The 19,895-nt window shown below is 39.1% G+C and overlaps 1 pseudogene; it reads left to right on the top strand.

Annotated features, from left to right (window-relative positions):
- Positions 1 to 434: 434 nt before the first annotated feature.
- On the top strand, positions 435 to 1,161 carry LOC149209788 (enoyl-[acyl-carrier-protein] reductase [NADH], chloroplastic pseudogene; annotated as a pseudogene).
- Positions 1,162 to 19,895: the final 18,734 nt, after the last annotated feature.

The following is a 19,895-nucleotide window of genomic DNA, read 5'->3' as shown; positions in this document are numbered from 1 at the left end:
CAAAACCACCCAAAATTGTAGCCTATATATCAAAATTTTGGAGGCCCCTATGCTTTTCAAGGCCTTAGTAAATTCCCTGTCAATTCCAACAGTAAAAAATCTTTAATGACCAAGTTATCATGAAAGCCATGTTTTCAATGCATTGCCTATTTCTTCTTGTCTTGCTTCATCCTCATCCTTAGGGTTTATAGAATTTGCACTCATTCATTCTCCTAAATATTTGTGGCACTCCTTCTCCATTTATGTTCATGTAGGTTGAAGGAATTAGTTTTCTAATAAGATGTTGAAGTCGTACTTATGTGCACATTTTGTATGCCCAAGGTTTGGACCAAGCTATAGTCTGAATACAAGGCTTCTTACTATTAGAAGAAGTCCTTAATGTGAAGAGGATCCTATTAGGAAAGAGAGCATTTGTTCTTGGATAGCAGTTGGAAATGGATATGGTTGAGCCCATAGAAAAGTCCCTTACTTCCAGTGATGTAAAAATTCTTGTTGGCACATGGGTTCTACCTAATAACACATTTGAAACTAGCTTAAAAGGAGGTGTGTAGTAGCCTCAAATTAGACAGTTCAAGGAGTTGCAGAGCATGTAAAACAAGACTTTGGAAGCATTGATATTCTTGTGCACTCACTTGCAAATGGCCTAGAGGTCAATATACCTCTTCTTAAGACATCAAGGCAGGGGTACTTTGCAATTGTTTCAACCTCAAGTTATTCTTTTGCCTCATTGCTATTACCTATAATGAATCTTGGTGGGTTCATAATATCTCTCACATATATGGCATTAGAAAGGATCATTCCAGGATTTGGTGGAGAAATGAGTTCTACAAAAGCTACCTTGGAATGTGACACTAAGATTCTTGCTTTTGAACCTCGAATATGCTACAACATAAGAGTTAATATAATTTAAGCAGGCTCCTTGAGAAGCAAAGCTACAAAGGAAATTGAATTTATAGATACCATAATTGAATACTTAATGACCAATGCTCCCTTGCAAAAGGATGTATTACAACATTTGTAGCTTCAACATTAGCCTCTGCAATAACTAGCACATTTGCATATGTTGAAAATGGGTTGCATGCTATGGGAGTTGCAGTGGATAGTCCATCCTTTGTTGAACTTGCAACACCACAAATAGAAATAAGCAAGATTCCAACATGATACTATTAGTAAACAAGCCATGAAAAAAGAGTTTTAGAGCCTCTAGAAAATGGATTGTTGGTTCCTAAATTGATATTAGTAGCAAAAGATGTCCAGGAAGCAAGAAAAATCTTGATAAATAATCATTTAAAGCTTCTAGATGTGATTCCTATTGTACTGTTGTGTGGTTCACATTCGTTTAGAACTTGTCATGGTTAAGATAATGGAGCTCGAAATTCGTCACATGTCTAGATGAAAGGTTATATTGATGATATTTTTGTTCCTATTTATTCATTTCACCTTTTGATCACCTTAGAAAGTGCATTAATCATGAGAGGAGGAGCCAAGTGTTAAATTTTAGAAAGAAAAGGCTTCATTTGACTTGTGCCTTAGTCAAATGGAAAAATTCTAATTTCCAAATAAGCAAGATGACTTGATTTGCATCTAGCAAGAGTGACATGGCATTGTCATCTAGTTAAGTCTGTCAATTCGAGTTTGTGGGCAAGAAGTAGAGTTGTGCATGGGTTGATTGCTAAGATCTAGCAATCTAGTGGAGTTATTGTTAGTTAATCTCAGTTATCTAATCTCTAGTCATAAATAGAATCATTAGGAGTTCAGTTGAGTAGTAGTAATTGTTGTTAACTCACTAATATTTCATTTAACTAGCCAATTTAGTAAAAATAGCCCAAATCATGCAAGGAATTCAAATTTCTTAGTTGAATGGAGGAAAAAGGCATCAATGTAATCATTATTATATACTAGTGAGTGTACAATGTTTCATGTAGCAAGTGAGACTATTCTCTTGGGAATTGTTCAAGCTCCTATTCTTTAGGAGCTAATTTCCTCAAGAATTGCGCAAGGAAATAGCAGGAGCAGGAGGCCAAGAATTGGTTGAGTATTTTTCGGCACAAGAGGAGATCAATATTGCAGTGCAGGTTGTGTTTCAAGATTGAAGTTGTCATTATAATAGATCAATTTTTCTCATCTAATATAATACAAATAGAGGAAGGGTTTTTCCCAATTAGGTTCCCTAGTAAAAAGACTATGTTCATTGTGATTGAATGATTTTATGTGTTTCTATTTAATGTTTTATCTTTTGCAGATTGAGTAGAAGAAATTTGTGTCTATTGCGTTCATCTTGAATTCATTAGTAGCTGTAAATTTCGAGCCATTTCAACACCTAGGATTATCTCAAGGTAATGAGGCAAAAATAAATCGAGTGCCATTCCAACCATTGGATTTAATGTGTTGGTTTCTACTATAATGGAGCTAGCATCAAGTCCCCAAACAATGTGATGAGTCCCTCTTTTGATAGCAATTTTGCCATAAAAGCCTTTAATTTTGGCCTAAGAAACTCATCATTTCCTACTTCTCACTTGTCTTTTATATTAAAGCACAAGTATATTTGCAATCATTTTCAAACCTTGTCTCTTATGTTTATACTTGAATAACTAAGGGTATTGAATATAAATTTATGTTTGTATGACTTGCATATGCTCATATATATATATATATATAGAGAGAGAGAGAGAGAGAGAGAGAGAAAAGAGTGTGATGTGAATAAGAGGATCAAGCTACTATCTCAAGCTAAAGGTATTTTGACTACAAGATTGCATATGATTCATGTGCCTTGGTTGTATCAACCATGGAGCCATGTAATAAGTGAGTAATGTTAGTCTCATTACTAGCTCCATAGTTAATATTTTCTAAAGGAATGGCTCTATGAATCCATGAAAAGCTATTAGTGTGACACTTCTATCTACTTAGGAATATACTCTTGCTATATTTTAGTACCTTTGACATTTGATGGCAGGACATAGCTCTTTTTATTGGTTATGAAGCATGATGATCTAAATTTTATGTTTGTCCAAGCATCATACTTTGAATTTCACAATGGCTATATGTCAAAAGGTTGTTATATATCAAAATATATATATATATATATATATATATATATATATATATATATATATATATATATATATATATATATATATATATATATATATATATATATAAAAGAATAGAAAGGCCAAAACATGACCTAGTTCATGTGTTATGCACTTTAATGAGGCATAATGAATATACACAAAGTTTTGGGGCAAAAATAATATGTTAGTCACCATGGCATACTCAATAGTGCATATATTACATTTGGGTGGCTCATTATAAAAATTTATTGGCATTAGTATCAACAAGCATATAATACATGTGGGTGCCATGTTATATATGATTCCATTAGAATTGCACCATAATGCATTAACATAACTATTAGTTATAACACATTTTGATGATGGATAACAAGAATTTCAATAAGTAACGCACACCCCAAGTCATCCTTCGGGTTGCTTGTCCTATGTACCGTGGGTGGTAAGCCATCAAGGCTAGTTTCCAATTCTCCATTTGCAATCACTCTCCATCCAACAAGCTTTAACTCTACGCTTTGCTCAATCACCTCACCCTCCAAATCTAATACAAACCATCATTTCATAGAGGAATTGATAGTGAGACAGTTTGGCTAGTCATGGTATGGGTAGTAACATTTTTTGGACTATTTTCCATTAGTTTAAAGCTTTAATAACACAGATATGTGAAGGTTTTGGTCTCTATTGAAATTGAATTTCATTATGTACCTAGCTTGTTGAAGTGTTGCATGTATGGCTTTGTTTATGTAATGTGATTGATTTAATTACCCCAACGAACTTGAATTTATCTCCATTTCTTATCTCTTGCACTTATTTTGACTATGTTTCATCCACAACGGACATGCATGAGTTTATTAAAGGGGAATACTACTCATTTCTCCTTGAAATTGCAGATTAATATTATGCATGGTGTTTCCCATTTGATAAAGGAAAGAATGTGACAACTCCATAACTCCTCTTAATTATTATATCATCACACCCATTGCAATTAATTTTCCCAAGCCCATACCCAAATTCTAGATTCCATTATAACCTTTCTTGTCACTGCATGTAGTTATTGTTTATTTAAAAAGCTCATATGATTTTTTTTCAATGTGACTTAAGCTAAGCCCATGGTTTATATGAACACGTGATTGGCATTGGCACTGCCATTTAGCTACATTACTGGCAAAAAATCCATGGACCTCACTCAACCATGCATGTATTAAAATAAATGATTATTATTAGGGGATTATGGTATCATTAACAATGCTTCATGTTCAAGTTATGTTGTGTGCTTCCTTTGTAAAAAAATTTCCATTTCGTTTACAATTTTCATGCTATATTTGATTCAGGGTTTTCATGTTGACATGCAAAAGTTTTTTTTGAAAAAAATGCTAGTTCATTCGGTCATTTTTTTCTTGTTTAGTTGTTGTTTACTATGAAATGTTTTTGGTTTGTTCTTGTTGTGATTTTCATGTCCATTGCAAGCAATATAGTTACTCGAGCCCAAGGCCCTGTTGCATTTAGTCTTTTGTTGTGCCCATATATAGTTTATGACCTTGTACCTCCATTAATGCATCATTGATGCGATAAAAAAATTTGCAAGAATTATTTATTCGGGTCTCACATCAAGTCCCTCCCTTTCCAAGCTTGCAAATTTTGATTCAAGCTCATTGGTAGCACACTAGCCTCTAATTCATTCGCTTAAAAAAATACATTACAACATGTCATTAATGTCTTATTTTGATACATCTGGAAAAATCTTCTTTTACAAAAAATACTAATAACCCTCATGCATGTATCACCCAACCATATTGTTCACCCTTCACTCTTTCTTTTACCCATATTTTTCATACTAAAACAAAAGAAAGTCAGGTCTTGTTCATGTATGGAAATATCTTGTCCTTTAGGCAACATATGATATTTTTTTGCACCCTATAACAACATTATTTTATCCTCGGAGTTTCAACATGTATATATTGATTGTAGTGTTTTTACAATTCCAGAATTCTTCCAATTGTTCTGTTGTAGCAGCTACAACCACCCTCCAAAATTTTTCCTTAGCTTTGTTTTGGAAACTCCCTACCAATCTTCCTCGGTAGCGTGTCTTCACCTTGTCAAGTACTCAAGATTCAATGATTTTCTAACAGATTGCCAGCCTGTGCATGATAGCTTGTTGCATCCCCCTCACGGGTTGTTCCTCCAGACTTGGTCCAACTGCAGGCTAAGCACCTCCCTCAAGAAATTGTGTAATTCTAGAGGGTGATGCAGAAGCATCCAAACTTAGCCAGCAATGTGAAAACTTGTTCACATGTTGTGGTTAAAAGAGGTTGAAATTCATTGACCTGATCAGTAAAAAGCCAATTTTACTGAGAGGGTTGGACCTCTCAAGAAATTAGTTATAATTCATTATTGTAATAAGTTAGAGACTATCTTATTTTAGATTCAAAGATAGATATTGTTAGCATAGAGATAGGAGTTAGAGATTTGTTGTTAGATCTATTAAAAATAGAGATTTTGTTGTTAGATATGATTAGAGTGTTTATCGATTGATAAAAAAGGAAAAATGTAATGAGCGAGGGATGAGTGGACTGAGAGCATAGAGAGAGGGAGTGGATTGCATTCTTTTGGAGACATAGGTCTTTTTCTGTGTAATTTGGCCTAAGGCCGAGACTCTGTTATTGTTTATTGTGAATAAACTAGTGTTGCGTGCATAATGATATAAACAACCCGTGGAGGCCTTCAAATACTTGCTTTTCTCTGATTCGGATGTTATTGATGTTGTCCCTGTGTTTTTCATACTTTATAATGGAGATATTGTGTTAAAGGATCATTTGGCGAGTGCATTCCATTGTTCTGGTTTCGCAGGCAGAAAACCCAAAATACACCAAGTATTGGGCTCAAAACGTGTTTAGACTAAGACTCAAATATTTTAGATGGAGGTTTTGAACGTTATTGGGTCCGTAGAACCTAATCACATCGCCCCAGTGCATATTACTTGTTGTATCACCGAATGCCATTTATATAAAGGAATCGCACTAAACACTTAGCGGATTCAAGAAAGCGCAATTGAAATTGTAGGCACGGGAGTTTTGGATCGGACTCAAAACACGTTTAGACTAAGAATCCGAACCTCAAATCTTTTAGACAGAGGTTTTGAACGTTATCAGGTCCATAGAACCCAATCGCATCGCCCCAGTGCATATTACTTGTTGTATCGCCGAATGCCATTTATATAAAGGAATCACACTAAACACTTAGCGGTTTCAAGAAAGCGGACTTGAAATTGTATGCACAAGAGTTTGGGATCCTATCAGGTCCGGCACTTACATCGCATCAGAACTTTGGAGCGGGAGTGGTAAAGTGTTAAGCAACCATTGAAAGCGCCGATAGCGATCAACGATATCGCATCGGACCTTCGCCGAGGGACAACGCCGATAGTGTGGACCATTGGAACCTCGATCACCGATATTGCAATTGAATTCTGACCGTCCGATCAGTCAAATCTAGATCCGCGGCACTACACATATAATTGGTGGAAAAGGCATTAAAGCGTTGTTTTGACATTTTGAAGGGTATTTCGATCCCGAAAGGGAAAAAGCTATGTTTTAAGCCTTTTCATAGGCTTTTCAGTTCCAATAGGAAAAAGGCTTATATTTTGTGTGAAAAGGGGTGATTGTTGGGTTTTGTAGATCCACTTGTGGGTTTATATAACACCATTTTTTCTATTGCACCATATTTTGGTATCAGAGCAGAAGAAAGGGTTGTTTGCAGCATGCCGCCAAGGAGAGGCATTGGTTGAGGAAGACCAGAACCAAATGAAATTCTATTGGAAGAGGTGCGGAGTCTGCGTGCACGAATGGAGACAATTGAGACTACTCAGAGAAGAGCGCCTGATGAAGGAGCTGAGAGCTCTTCAGAAGAATCTGCTGCGGATGTGGAGGAAGCAGAGGAAGACAATGAAACTACCAAGGTCATCAAGATGCTAGCGAAAGTAGGAGGAAAACCTAAGGTGGAAATCCCTATGTATGAAGGGAGTTTGAATGTAGAGGAGCTTATGGATTGGATCAGATCCATAGACCAATACTTTGACTATGAAGAGGTTGAGGAGAAGAAGATGGTGAAGTTCGCAGTCACCAGATTGAAGAGTCATGCAGCCATCTGGTGGGACGAGGTACAAACATCAAGAACGAGGAAGGGGAATTCCAAGATCAAGCAATGGGACAAAATGTTAAGTAAAATGAAAGCCAAGTTCTTTCCTAAAGACTATCATTTGAATCTATTTAAGCAATTGCAAAATTTAAAGCAAACGGAATGTCTATTAAGGAATATATAGAAGAGTTTTATAGATTGAGTATTAGAGCAGGGCATGTAGAGGATGATGTGGAAAAGATAGCTAGATATATCAATGGGTTAAGGTATGATATACAAGATGAGATTATTTTGTTGAGTCTGAAAACTATTGAGGATGCCTATCAAGCAAGTTTGAAGGCAGAAGAGAAGATATTGAGGAAATAGAGTCAAAGGAATAGAGGGAAAGGCTTAGAAAGAGGTAGAGTAGCTACCAGATCAAGAGGAAAACAACATTAGCATGAAGCAGGAAGCTCAAGTAGCAGACCACCACAGAGGGGAGAATCTAATAGAGGAAGATTTGTGCCCAGAGGAAGAGGCGAGGAAGAGATGTTCAGTGTTATACATGTGGAGAATGGGGACACATGTCATGGGACTATCCTCACAACAAATCAACAAGTCATAGGAGTGCGAATGTGGTTGAGGCAAAGCCAGAACCACCTCGACTTATGGAAAAGGAAGAACCCCCTAAAGAGGGTCAATCACTGTTATTGAGAAGAACTTTGCTAAGACCAGAGCCGGAGATGGGAGAACCTGCACAGAGGAAGAATTCGTTTAGAACTACCTGTAAATCAAAAGGTAAGTGCTGCAAAGTAATAATTGACAGTGGAAGGACTGACAATCTTGTTTCTACAGAGATGGTGGACAAGCTCAAACTAGCAAAGACCATGCACCCTACACCTTATAAAGTGTCATGGTTGCAGAAGGGACATCAGATCATTGTGACTGAACAATGCAAAGTGGAGATACAAATTGGTACGTATAAAGATGTGATTTTATGTGATGTAATGCCCATGGATGTATGTCATATATTATTGGGGAGACCGTGGCAGTTTGATCGAAAAGCGATTCATGACGGGAGGAGAAACACTTATACCTTGGAGAAAGATGGAACTAAACACACATTGTTGCCATTGAAGGACGATGCTAACAAAGGATCACCTAGGACCAGTATTATGCTGATAAGCGAAAAGGAGTTTACAGGAAGTAGTGAAGAATGAGGAGTTGCATTTTTCTATCATGGGAAGGCCAAAGGTAATCTTAACTACCACAAACTTGAATGATTTTCCTGAAGAAGTTAAAATGTTGTTAGATGATTTTGTTGATATTATCATGGATGAGTTGTCGAATGCACTACCACCAATTAGGAGTATTAGTCATCACATTGACTTAATACTAGGAGCAAGCTTTCCAAATAAAGTAGCATGTAGGCTAACTCCTCAAGAGAACACAGAATTTGGAAGGCAAGTACAAGAGCTGATGGATAAGGGGCTGATAAGAGAAAGTCTCAGTCCATGTGCTATACCAACAGTACTCAGTCCAAAGAAAGGAGGAGAATGGCGCATGTGCAGAGATTCCAAAGCTATCAACAAGATCACAATCAGGGACAGATTTCCTTTGCCACGAATGGATGATTTAATGGATTGTCTAAGTGGATCAAAATACTTTACTAAAATAGACTTGAAGAGTGGACATCATCAAATAAGGATTCGAGAAGGTGATGAATGGAGAACTGCATTCAAAACAAATAGTGGACTATATGAGTGGTTAGTAATGCCTTTTGGGCTCACTAATGCACCCAACACATTCATGAGGTTAATGAATGAAGTCTTAAAGGAGTATGCAGGTAAATTTGTTATTGTGTACCTTGATGATATTCTGGTTTTTAGTAAAAGTAAAGAGGAGCATTTAGAGCATCTTAAGTTAGTCCTAAGAACTCTACAGAAAGAGAAACTACTAATAAATTTGAAGAAGTGTAGTTTCATGGAGGAGCTGGTGTACTTGGGATTTGTAGTTTCCAAATAAGGCTTGAAGATGGATCCAGAAAAGGTCCAAGCAATTTGGAACTGGCCTACTCCTAGAAGCATATTTGACGTAAGAAGCTTCCATGGACTTGCAAGTTTTTACAGAAAGTTTATAAAAGGTTTTGGTCAAATTTGTGCACCAATCCTTGAGACAATCAAGGCGATCAATCAGCCATTTCAATGGATAGAAGCAGCAAACAAAAACTTTAATTTGCTGAAGAAGAAGATCACAGAGGAGCCAATTTTAACATTGCCTAATTTTGAGAAAGTCTTTCAAGTAGAAACAGATGCTAGTGCAGTTGCAGTTGGCGCAGTTATGAGTCAAGAGCAAAGACCAATAGCATATTTCAGTGAGAAATTGAATGATGCAAAGAAGAAATGTTCTTCTTATGAAAGGAGTTTTATGCTATTGTGCAGGCTTTGAAAAAGTGGAGACATTATTTGCTGCCAAAAGAATTCATATTATATTCAGACAATCATGCTTTACAGTTTATCAATAACCAGCCAACGCCGAATCAGAAACATGCCAAGTGGGTAGAATTTCTACAAAGTTTTACTTTTGTAATAAAGCATAAGAGTGGTAAGTCAAATAAAGTAACAGATGCATCGAGCAAGGGTAAGTTTTACTATGCAAGAATCCAAAGTGGGTGTTGTAGGATTTTAGGAAATGATTGAAATGTACAAGGATGATGAAGATTTCAGAGATATCTAGACAACAGTTCAAAATCCAATGAAGCATAATAGAAGTCAGTGGTTGGACTACCTCATTCAAGGAGGCCTATTATTTAAAAGCAACAAGTTTTGTATTCCCAAATGTTCCATGAGGGAAAACATCATAAAGGAGAAAGATAGTGGAGGATTATCTGGTCATTTTGGACAAAATAAAACCTTCGCTCAGGTGAATACTTTTTATTATTGGCCAAAAATGCAAACTGATGTTAAAAAGTTTGTTGAGAAATGCAGGATATGTCAGCATGCCAAAGGAAGGACTCAGAATACAGGATTGTATCAACGATTGCCCATACTAGACCAGCCGTGGGATGCAATTAGCATGGATTTTGTTCTGGGATTACCAAAAACTCAGAGAGGAGATGATTCCATTTATGTTGTAGTAGATAGATTTTCTAAAATGGCACATTTCATTGCTTGTAGGAAAACTAGTGATGCAACACACATAGCTAATTTATTCTTTTCAGAGATTGTAAGATTGCATGGTTTACCTGTAAGTATTGTATCAGATCGAGATGCCAAGTTTGTAGGGCATTTCTGGACGAATCTTTGGAAGAAACTGGGAGCTAACCTCAGTTTTAGTTCAGCATACCATCCTCAAACAAATGGACAAACTGAAATAGTGAATAGGAGCTTGGGAAATATATTAAGGAGTTTAGTATATCAGAATCCAAAACAGTGGGATTTGGCACTAGCTCAAGCTGAGTTTGCTTACAATGATACACCAAACTGAAGCACTGGAATGAGTCCATTTCAGATTGTCTTTGGAATGCATCCAAGAGGTGTGTATGAGCCTAGGAATTTGGGAAGGCAGGATGCCAGGAGTGCAAGCGCTGAAAAATTTGCAAAACAGATGCAGAGATTACAAGAAGAAGTCAAAGGCAAATTGCAGGAAAGCAGCAATAAATACAAGTAGAGGGCAAATTTGAAAAGAAGAGAGAAAGAATTCCAAGTGGGAAACTTAGTGATGGTGCATTTGAGGAAAGAGATATTTCCTACTAAAACTTACAAAAAATTGAAAATGAAAAAGATAGGACTTTGTAAAATTGTAAGAAAATTTTTAGCCAATGCATATGAGATTAAGTTGCCAGAAGGGATTGAAATCTCCCCCATTTTTAATGTTGCAGATTTATATCCATATAGAGAGGCAGAGACAGAGTTGCAGGAAGAAGCTACAGGGGATGAAGTTCAAACCGTGAACTGGGAGGAACAAGTACCAAAAGCAGTCAAGAAAGAAGTTGAAGCTATTTTGGATCAAAGAGTATCCAAGAAAACTAGAGGGCAGACTTATTTCCAATATCTAGTCAAGTGGAAAGGACAACCAGTGGAAGATTCCAGTTGGTTGACTACAACAGAATTGCAGAAGTATGGAGTAAGTCCTGAAAGTTTGAAGGACAATTCTTTTCTTCCCCGGGAGTCTGATGCAGGAGCATCCAGACTTAGCCAGCAATGTGAAAACTTGTTCACATGTTGTGGCTAAAAGAGGTTGAAATTCATTGACCTGATTAGTAAAAAGCTAGTTTTACTGAGAGGGTTGGATCTCTCAAGAAATTAGTTATAATTCATTATTGTAATAAGTTAGAGACTATCTTATTTTAGATTCAGAGATAGAGATTGTTAGCATAGAGCTAGGAGTTAAAGATTTGTTGTTAGATCTATTAAAAATAGATATTTTGCTGTTCAATATGGTTAGAGTGTTTATCGATTGATAAAAAGAAGAAAAATGTAATGAGTGAAGGATGAGTGGATCGAGGGCATAGAGATAGGGAGTGGATTGCATTCTTTTGGAGACATAGATCTTTTTCTGTGTAATCTAGCCTAAGGCCAAGACTCTGTTATTGTTTATTGTGAATAAACTAGTGTTGCATGCATAATGATATAAACAGCCTGTGGAGGCCTTCAAATACTTGCTTTTCTCTGATTCAGATGTTATTGATGTTGTCCCTGTGTTTTTCATACTTTATAATGGAGATATTGTGTTAAAGGATCATTTGGCGAGTGCATTCCATTGTTCTGGTTTAGCAGGCAGAAAACCCAAAATACACCAAGTATTGGGCTCAAAACGTGTTTAGACTGAGACTCAAATATTTTAGATGGAGGTTTTGAACGTTATTGGGTCTGTAGAACCTATTCACATCGCCCCAGTGCATATTACTTGTTGTATCACAGAATGCCATTTATATAAAGGAATCGCGCTAAACACTTAGCAGATTCAAGAAAGCATAATTGAAATTGTATGCACGTGAGTTTTGGATCCTATTGAGTCCGGCACTTACATCGCATCGGCACTTCGGAGCGGGAGTGGTAAAGTGTTAAGCGGCCATTGAAAGCATCGATAGCGATCAGCGATATCGCATCGGACCTCCGCCGAGGGACAGCGCCGATAGTGTGTACCATTGGAGCCCCGATTACCGATATTGCGATTGAATTCTGACCGTCCGATTGGTCAGATCTAGATCCGTGGCGCTACACATATAATTGATGGAAACGGTGTTAAAGCACTATTTTGACATTTTGAAGACTATTTCGGTCCCGAAAAGGAAAAAGCCATATTTTAAGCCTTTTCATAGGCTTTTCGATTCCGATAGGAAAAAGGGCTTATATTTTGTGTGACAAGGGGTGATTGTTGGGTTTTGTAGATCCACTTGTGGGTTTATATAACACCATTGTTTCTACTGCACCAGAGAGGAACCAACCTTCCCACCAGAAATTGTGAAATCCTGAGCAATAGTTAGTTGTTATGCCCAGCAATTGCGCAAATCGTCTCGGCAGCTAGCCCAACTCCCTCCTAGAAATGCGCATTTTTTCCCCTCAGTTGAGCAGATTGTTGCATGTGCATTTGGGTTGACCGGTTCCGTACGGGACCAAGGAAACTTGACTTGCATGCATGGGATGCTTTTCCCCCAAATAGCAAAATGCAACATGCAAAAAGCATCCATAGGTTTTAGGGAGCTATTTTTAGTAGCTGGAGGTTACATGCAAATATCGTTTTAGAATCTTTCCTCCATGTGTCAGTTTTTCCTAAATTTGTGGCATGCACGTCATGAGCCTCAAACTTACTTATTTGGTGCTTCAAAGCTCACTTCTTCACATCAATCTTGGAGCTATGACATCCCACAACACATCCAAGACTCTTAGACACATCCAGCTCAGTTATTCACAGGTAAGTTGGCTTAACTTGTCTTTTGTAGAATTTCTGCCATTTTTTGTTCTTCGGCTTGTGTGAGTGTTGTTTGCTTGGTTTTTGTGAATGATTGCTATCGTTTACATGCATACTAGCTTGTACTAGCACTGTTTCAGTTTTCTTTAGCATCTCATTGTTGTCACATGCATGAAACTATTTTTCATGAACGATCGTTGATTCAACAACTCACTTCACCCACATGCATTTTGTTCCGTTTTCTGAATCTTTCATTCACTATTTTCATGTGCAATTATTCACTTCTGCTTACACTCAGTATCACCATGCATTCACTTTCACATTTTCTTTCAGTTGCTCATCAACGAGTCTGCGCAACCTTGGCTCAGACTCTCCCTCAACAAGACAACATTGCACAATCCTGAGAGGGAAGGCTTTGTCTTCCTCTCAGGAAATGTGCATTTTTGCCTAGTGACTGCCCTCCAATATTTCATTGCGCAATTCTGAGGGACAGTGACTTTTGGCCCAGAAAATTGCGCAATGCAGTCACTGGGCCTGCAACCATCGCCAGCTGAAATTGCGCAATGCGCAGTTCCAGCAACCAGCAGGCCAACCCAGATTACGCATTGTGCAATTCCAACAACTAGCCAGCCTCCCTAGACATCCCAAACTGCCTTTTGCAGAGTTCTAGCAGCCAGTGTCTGAGCCTCCCAGAAAAAATTGCACAATCCTTTCTAGTCAATCCCCAAGTATGTCTCATGTCGTTCCTCAAGTTTTCTTTACATGTTGCTCTGTCTCCAAATCTAGCAGGTGTTCATCCACCTCATAGAAATTCAGGATAAATGGCCTCCAAGAGAGCAGGATCAAAGGACACTTACAAAAGTGAAACTAGAGCAGCAGTTGAGTGAGTATCTACAAGTATGTCGATCTGTGAAGACATCAAGTTGATTGTAGACAAGAACATCAAGCTAAAATGGAAAGAGGCCAATGATGCATTTGTAGGCACATTTGAGGAAGACCTCGAAGACGGCCAGGTTTAAGTGAACATTCACAAGTCTGACTTGTACTCGATTGCATGCAGATATCACGCATTCCCTTGCGCGAACATGATTCACTAGATCATCTAGCACACTGATCGTGAGACCATGACATTGAGCAGTGTCAGCAGGACGAAGATTGCAACCTTCAGGGCATAGGATTATGATGAGATGTATCATATGTCAAATCCCGCGATCATCATGGAGACTCCCTTCAACATACCCAACACCAATGCCAACTCCAGAGAAATCTTGAAGAACTGGGTGAAGGAGCCGGCAAAATTCAGGATGACACCCAACCAGGTCTACAAGATGAAGATACTGCGAAAGTCGTATCAATACTTGGTCATCTTTGCATGTCGACTGTATGGCCAAGAGAGCATGAAAACCTTCCCACCGAGTTGGGTTATTGCGTTGGACCAACTGGCCAGAGAAGGCAAAGCATGTAACTCGTCCGACATGTTGTCTCATCAGCTAAAGGAATAGGTAACAAAGGCTCGAAAATGCCCAAAGGTATGCAAGCGGAAATCTACATGTCTGCTTACATCCAGGATGCAATCTATGCCCTTCAGGAGTTCCCAGGCTTGGAGTGGGCATTGACCTTGGCGGAGACCTCTGTGAACACTTATTGTAAGACGTTATATGAATGCAGCTTCAAATGAGTTAACACACGGTTGTCCGATCATTTTTTTAACCTGATTTACAAGATGATATTCGAACAGGATCCACCCTGCATGTCGAAAGCATCAATGGAGGCATTGATTCACATAGCTTATTGGTATGCCTCACAGTCTAGCACCTTCATATGGATGTACAGCATGGAGAAGCCTCTACATGTTCTACCAAAGTTTTTCTTGGACATACTTGTCATGTAGGAAGTATCATATCACCTCGGCAAGATTGACAGCTAGGCTACACCAGAAGAAGAAGGCACCTTGACCCGCTCTTCCATTGCGAATCGGGTTATACAAGATATGGAGTTTGAAGCATCCGAATGTCAAAGCAGAGCAGATGAAGAAATATCCATTCAACGTCCAAAGTTACAATCCATATGACCCACATTGTCTTGGGAAAGATCATTGTGCGAGAGTACAGTTCAACTGGATCCACGAGCATGTCATTGGATGGAGGAAGACCCATGGAGATATTGTTACAACCTCTCAAGAAGCAATGAACAAGTCGGCTTCATTATGGAATGGTCAGAGAAACAGCATGAAGCAGCATCCCAGAGAGCACCAACAGCAGTAGCAGAGGTAAACATACTAGTGCGTGACAAGGGCAAGAGGAAGATTGTCGACAGCATGGACGAAGAGAAAAGATGCAAGTTTTGAGCAGATCCACTTGTGGAGAAATCAGCTATGGCTATAGAGGCAAAAAGACAACAACACGACAAGCGAAACGTGTAAAGGCAAAGAGAGAAATGAAGAATGGAGGAAACAAAGAAGGAGTTGCATGAGTTGAAGGAGCAACTTCAGAAGTAACAAGAGTTGCGTAGATAGGAGAAGGAAGTGCAGCGGGAACGTGTACAAATAGATGAAACTGCGTCCATACAAGTAGTGGACTCATCAGAACAGTTGGCATCAGGCAGACAGGGTGAACCATTGCAGGAGTAGGACTTCGCTCAAGAGATAGAGAAAGCACTTGAATAGATGGATACAGATATGGAGAAACAAGAGTTAGAGTAAGACATCGACCTCATGCCTCACCACCAAAAGGTCGACCCACAATCTTCACCGCATTCAGAAGAGGAGCAAGTCCCGAGCGTCCAAGGAGACACTGAGATCCTTGTAGATCGACCAAAAGGAGGGGATGTAAAACATCTTATTCGACAAGTCTCAACATAAAGTTGTTCAATCTCGCAGTGTCGACTCTGGATGATCATACATCTCCTGTGCAGTTTGAGGAACGAATGATCATGTGTGACGTGCACAAACATCCAATAGCATTGGTTGATGCTACCAAAGCATATGATGAAGTGACTACCTCAAGTGTTCGCTTTCCGATAACTAAGAACGAGCGAATGGCTAAGGAGCTACAAACGGCCAAGCAGGGAGGAGAATTGGTTGCAACATCTGCCCAAGCAGAGTTGAAAAATGCAATATTGGGTGAAGTATTGTCCCTTGACACAGTCATGTGGGCATTGTATTCCAAGTTTGGTACCATGCATAAGGTAGTTGTCCATCTCCATGGTTGGCAACAACGATGTGCTAGGAGAGAATGTATCTTGTCAAACATGCATTCTGCTATTGATTACATGCAAACATGGACAATGAGATACAAGGGAGCCCCACTTCCCTTGCTAAGTTGATGAAGCCCAGAGAGGTTGAGCTGAAGGCATGGATCTGGAGTTAGATTCAGAACTATGAAGAGCTCCCACAACTCATAACTAGTCTGCAGGCTTCTCATGCGCGTGTATTCAAGAGTATGGATGTTATTGTGCACATACATGCGATCCCATCTATTGGGACTATCACCTAGGAGAAAACAAAGGTACAAGTCCTACTGGAGCTTGACTCGCACTTTGACGAGTTGATGTGTATAGCCACCAGCCCAGACTTGGCTTTCAATGCAGACACCATGCACAAGTATGTTGTTGGTCCGGACGCACTCAAGATAATGATGCACATGCTTTCAAGCGAGTTGGATAGAGGAGCGCAAGTAGTGTACCCGGATGCTATGGAGGCAAGAGTTCGCTTCCAAAAAGATGTCACCTTAGAGCACACAAACACCATCGCGGACTACCAAGCTTGGCATCAGTTCGCTACTGTCAACCACCATGAGGATGTCGAAGAGTTGATCTTCCAACAATTGTTCGAGTCATAGTGATGTCTTGTATGGCTTGCTCAAGCCATTTTGTCTCACATGGGTACATGTGCATTGTAATGTAACGTCTTGTCAAGTGTAAGTCAAGTGTCGATAGTTGGATGTAACAGTCATAGAGTAGATGAAGAGTCATGAGGGTAGATGAAATGTCACAAAGGGGAATTTCAAGGATCACCCCACCCTTTGCTATAAATAGTCTCTCATAACTCATTGTATAAGCTTTTGGTCATCCAAGCTTCTGATAGGAGTATCTTAGAGAAAGCTTGGACAATATTGTAACGAGCCCTGGCTTCTCCGCTGCGCAGAGCTAGTATATCTCTTTGGAGGAGCAGGCGATTGTGACTATAAAGTTTCGCTGTCAAAACTAGTGTTTGGACATTGTTGGGAATGGGTCCCCTAGGGTCAATTTTGGGGTTAAAAGCCCAAATTTTGGGGCTAAATGCCCAAGTTTTGTATAAAGAATGTAAATTCTCCGCATTTTGTGGGTACAAAGCATGAAGATGTAAACAGTCAAAAAGGGTTTCTGCCCTTAGTTTAAATAGCTTCTGTCAGCTTGATGAGATCCACCCTTGGTCCGCGAACCATGGGAATGTACAAAAAGGGAGTATTAGAAGAGTCCAAGGGAGTTCAGTTCTTAGTAAGTTTTTGGGTAATTGATTGATGTAATGGTCCGTAAAAGCTAAGAGCGAAGATTCTTAGCGTAGGAAGAGGCTCCATTGCTAAGTGCGCAGAGGCCTAGGGTAGAAGTCCACCACTGAGTGCGCGAACCCCTACAGTTGTGTGCGCAGGGAAGTTAGAGTATGTACTGGAAATATGAAACATCAATAAAGGGAATTATTCTGGAGATATCTGTGTATGCGTTGTTTTACTTTTGTTATGAATGCCTACGGTTATGTTATGTTGAATATTAGGTTTATGATTTAATGCTATATTGATGCGCGAATTTATGTGTTTTACTTTGTCATATGAACGCAAGTAAGAATATTTGTTTACGCGAAGATAACCCTAATACATGTTGAAGTTAACCAATACTTAAGCTAATTTGGGTAGACACATAAGTAAGAGTAATTACATGGGCGTGTAAGCGTCTGAATTTCCTATTTAGGGTCCGTGAAGGATGATCACAAACCTTCGCAAAGGTTTCGAGTCCGAATAAGAGAAGTGCATTGATAAGCCCTAAAAGGTTTATTGGTCTGCGCGAAGGAAGGGTCAGGGTACAAAACGACATCACAACTATCTTAGGGTGTGGAAACATGGTTCTTGCATCCCCCATATTGCTTCAGGTGAGACTTCAGTCCGCACTCCACGGATTGATGCCGAAAGGGCCAGTAGTATAGCGATTTTCTTGGCTAATTAACGTTGAACCTGGCTCAGGGCCCATCAAGCCAACATACATGGATGTATTGTATGACTGGAACTTACACTTCTTAATATAACAAGAGCCAACATGTTTCATGCATATGTTGTATTATATTTCATCTATCTGTTTACTCTAGATGATATATGTATATGTTTGCTTACGCATGCATGTATAGCTATTTCTATGTATGTATGTATGAATCTTTCTGAAATGTGTTGTTGGTTTAACCATTACTTTGGATTTCTAGCTAACTTGTCTTCCATGTTGTGATGCATCTTTGCTTTTGTGTTCCCTTCTTAACTTTGTGCTATCACAGGTTTCCAAGGGGTGCACTCACCTCACCCTCTCTTGTCTACATACATGTATGATGGTGAAGACGAAGTGGCCTGACCTGATTTCTTACTTGACTTCCTTTCAATGCTTCACGAGGAAGATGGATGTTCTGACGAACAGGCCAGTCTTCTTCTTGCATACACACTTCGCGAATCTCCACATCGATGGTTGTGCAGCCTACCGGCTGACCACGTGCACTCACTTGAGCACTTTTGTGATCTCATTAAGGATACTTTCTATTATTTTGATCCAAAGCATCTTGACCAAAAAATGTTACAACAACAGAAGGCTCCGCATGAATCGCCTATGGATTTTTGGCAGCTTTTCTGTGATTTACAGTTTCAAGCTTCAAAGAGCTAGATGAAATTTTTCTATCTTTGGGATAGATTCAAGTATTGTCTTAAGAAATCTGCCCATCCTAAGAAGAAATATGAGCTCAAGCCTCACTCAACATACTTTAGTGTTGGAGCTGCACAATCACAGATAGAGACGGTTACTATCACTAGTGACTGTCCATCGTCCCCTTATCAAACATCTCCACCACTGCAGAGTGATGTGGGAGACCATGCTCACACATTTGTTCCACTGTCACATCCTCCCAACATCACTTCACTAACTTTTCGCGCAGATTTGGTTGTGAGTCCATCGAGTTGTCATATGCATTTTGTACTACAACCTCTATCTTCATACTCGAATGATCCTCTGGATGATACTGCCTTGTGTTCTTCCATTCCGGACTCTACACTTGTTGTGAACGAGGATCAAGCCATTGACGGAGTTGGTGTTGCACATCCAACATGCGCTGTCATTAATGAAGAGTATGACTGGGAGCTTGAGCATCAATACTCGATGAAGGATGACTCTCGTCCATTCAAGCCTCCTCCGTTCTTCCCTGACATCTTTGGTGAACCTTCCATCCATGATTTCGCATTTGTATCTTCATCTACGGATGCACCCATTGTTTATCACTCGCAGGACACGCTGGATGTCAATCCATCATCCGACAATGGAGAGGATAAACTATTCATCGAACATCCACTTGATTCTTCATATGCCTTTTCCAGAAACACAGAGGATGGATTTGTCCGCTTCTCATCTACCCCTCTATTTGATTTATCAGATCATGACGATGCCAATGAAATCATTCAATTTTTTTTATTGTGGATGTCGTGATCTATTTACTCCCATATTTGATCACGATCAGGATTCTATCATAGTTTATTTTTCGAAGCTACCAGTTTATGATGATCTATCTGACAATGAAGTCGAAAT

The sequence above is a fragment of the Pinus tabuliformis genome, chromosome 1_2, assembly GCF_031772625.1.
Source record: "Pinus tabuliformis cultivar Carrire ecotype Pingquan chromosome 1_2, CPIR1, whole genome shotgun sequence".
Taxonomy (NCBI): domain Eukaryota; kingdom Viridiplantae; phylum Streptophyta; class Pinopsida; order Pinales; family Pinaceae; genus Pinus; species Pinus tabuliformis.
The sequence above is the reverse complement of the archived record's forward strand: the minus strand, read 5'-3'. Positions and strand labels throughout refer to the sequence as shown.